At 35.3% G+C, this 3,357-nt stretch overlaps 1 long non-coding RNA gene across 1 annotated transcript; it reads right to left on the bottom strand.

Moving 5' to 3' along the window:
* Window positions 1–441: 441 nt before the first annotated feature.
* Window positions 442–3,150, bottom strand: LOC118483206. Its single transcript, XR_004869869.1, has 3 exons — window positions 2,712–3,150; window positions 1,480–1,958; window positions 442–483 (listed from the first exon to the last, which is right to left on the bottom strand). It is a non-coding gene; the product is annotated as an uncharacterized LOC118483206 (long non-coding RNA).
* Window positions 3,151–3,357: the final 207 nt, after the last annotated feature.

The following is a 3,357-nucleotide window of genomic DNA, read 5'->3' as shown; positions in this document are numbered from 1 at the left end:
TTTAAACACTTCGCCACCGGTAAGATTAACACTAAGTTAATCTCAACGATAGTAAACATGAACTTGTTTAGATGTAGCCACGAGCTTTTGATTTACAAAGAAAATAGGAATTTCAAAAATTTTTACTCCCCCTTATTCTTTGTAAACTATACAAAAGTTCAACCAAGTCTTATTATCTTCACCTCCTCACTTGATCCGGACAACATAAGTACCTAGAACTTTTCAATAATCCGAAACTGATTTCAAGTGTAACACCCTAGTTATTTTATATGTAAATACCAACAATTAGATGTGTAGTTAAGACTACACATGCTATATAAATACGGGTTTATTAAAAACTTTTACAAATCATCCGTTATTCTACAAAAACGTGATCGAATTCGTTGATTAAAATCTACAACGTTGCAATGCGCGGAAGTGTGTATCTTTATCGTGTTCGGTTCTTCGCTGAGCTTGATCGTCCTCCGGCATCCCAGAAAGCACCTACATTTCATAAATATGAAATGCTTTAGTCATACGGTATCTAAAACGCATCTAAACGAGTCCGGAAAACAAAACTGATCAAAAATACATTTTTTTGCACAAGGTCCACCGTAAATTACGGTGGACACCGTAATTTACGGTAGTCCTTGTTTTGATTTGTTTCCATCGTAAATCAGGAGTGTTTCACCGTAAACCATTTCAGGTCCACCGTAAATTACGGTGGCACCGTAATTTACGGTGGCACCTGCATCACACCTTTCCATTTTGCCGTAATTTGACACGAAATCTTTCGTATCTTTCAAACCGCTTATCCGTTTGACCTACCGTTTCTTCCTACATGTTTGTAATTTAATTCTCCATCATATGGAGTTAAGATCTGACATCCGGATTGAATAAAATTGAGACTTTTAAGCCTTCGGCTTATTATCTTTTCAACAATTTTCGACCCGACTATGTGACTATCAAACAAACATGTTTGTTTGACCACCATTCCTCATGAACCCTTAAATTCTAATATTGTCAATCATATTAAGTACTGAACACAGGTTTCTACACAATTATTTACCCGTTTTTGTTTAAAATCTTATTTTGACCCGTTAAGGGTATTTACGACCATTTTAACACAAACGGTGCTCATTTCTCATGTACCTCATAGTTCCACCAATTTGTTATTAGCTAGTCTTCCACCACAACTATGAATGTGGTGGATTTAACGAAATGGACTATTTATTCCGAGTTTAATCCTACGGATGTGTTATTTTTGCGGCAACACACAAATTAAGCATTTAACTCTTGAAAGTTTATGTCTACAACTTTCATGCGCGTCTAAAGGTTACAAGATCGTAAGATAAGTTCCTAAACAACCTTTATAAGTTGTTTGCTCAATTTACCCTTCAAGGGCATTTTAGTCGACATTAGCCCCTCATTTACTACGAGGGGCTTTCAATACATATTTGACCAAGTTTGTATGTTAACTATAATCGTATGCATACGTACCTGGCTAGGGTCAACATATAGACCCAATTTATACCTCGCTTTTATCATCACACTTAGTGTGGGCGAAATTAACTGAATCGCTAATCGCTCCTGTTAACACAAGACTTGACAATCGCATTAGTCGATATTGTCAAATAGTGTTATCACCACCATTTGACCCGTTCGGCCTATATGCCCAACGTTGCCTATTAAATCAAAAACATGGTTTTTGACTTCTAATTCATACATCCATCCCGTCCCGGATTTCATTATCAAATCCCCTTTTTGCCATAAACCATGGTTTTTATCATCTTTATATGTTCCGACTCGTATCAATCACGTCGGAAATCCATATTTTCAATATTAGCATTATTGCATCTATAACGTATAGAATGAACAAGTAATCTACACAATTATGTAAGTTTCACTTACCTTGCATCCGAGCTACGCTTTTCTTCCATGCTTGACTTGTTTGACCCGCTTTCACTCCAAGCTTCCACCTAGCTTGTTACGCGTTAAACTATCATCATCGTTTTCAAGGTGGTTAGTTTAATCATACTCTAATACGATTATTCCACCTTATGCATTTCATATCAAAATTGCTATTTATCGTATTATAGTTTGACCTTTTTAATAGTCAAATGCCCATTAGTATACTAATTTGCATTTTCGAGTTATCAACTAGTTTTAGCACTCTTTAACTACTCGGTAGGCGTTATCTTTAGACCTCCGTTTTAACCAAAGTTCTAATCGCGTTTAACACATTTAGAACTCTCTTTAATCACTTTTTGCATAATAGTCGAAACATCACAACTAGGTGTTTTAACTACAAAATTCTAGTTTCGAGCCTTCTTTGAGGCATTTCAACGAACACCTTAAGGGCAGAATTTTACATGTTTATTTATCATGTCTCTAGCTTATCTCTTACCCCAAATTTCACATAAATCAACCATCTTACAAAGTGGTTAACTTCTATAATTTCTGAATTCACTTCAAAATCGTCAATTTACACTAGATCAACAATCTATTTCCTAGTGTTCATCATATTAACATAAAACCCACTTAGCTTATCAATGGATCATCATGAATCTCATAGTTTTTCCAACAATCTAACATGTTATTGACTAGGGTTTACTCCTAGACATCATATTACTTCAAGATTCACTCATGCATGACATAATCAAGCTCAATTTCAGTTTCTTACAAATAACCTAGAATTTTGAGATGGATCAAAACGTCACAATTTTACATACCTTGTGATCCTTTCAACTTGGTGTTCATGAATACGAGCTTGGATTTCGATTTGGGACTGATTTGGCCTCTCAATTTCTTGGATTTAGGCAAGTTAGGGTTGAACAAAGGAACTTCCTTTGCCCCTGTGGAAGACATCGACCAGAACACACACTCAAGGTGTGTGTTTTGGTGTAGAGAGTTTTATTTAATTAAAACTTGTTTCTAGTTTGTCCCTTATGGCCCCTCTAATTCACCCAAGTTACATTGAGTGTATTTTAACCAATTTCTTTATTACTACAAGACTTGTAATTTAACTAGGTTATTTACTTCCTAATTATTTTATCTTGTTCATAACCGATATTTAATATATATGTACGAAACCTATATATCTTTGGGGTGTTTCCCTATCCTTTATATTTCGAGTCCCGTCAACTCGGGCCTTTTATATACTTTGTTTTCCTCAAAGTGTTTACCCTTCTTTTAATTAACATCAAGTTTATTTATTTAAATTCTAATATTCGTCGGGTAAATTTTACTACCAACGGTGCTTTATCCGTCTTTTAGTATTAACGCGATTTGATTACCAAACCCGTTTTCGGGGTGTTACAAGTCTACCCCCCTTAGAGAGGTTTCGTCCTCGAAACCTGTTCTTACATAATTCATTGA

The sequence above is a fragment of the Helianthus annuus genome, chromosome 10 (genome assembly GCF_002127325.2).
Source record: "Helianthus annuus cultivar XRQ/B chromosome 10, HanXRQr2.0-SUNRISE, whole genome shotgun sequence".
Lineage (NCBI taxonomy): Eukaryota > Viridiplantae > Streptophyta > Magnoliopsida > Asterales > Asteraceae > Helianthus > Helianthus annuus.
Note: the sequence above shows the minus strand (reverse complement) of the source record. Positions and strands in the feature narration are given on the sequence as shown.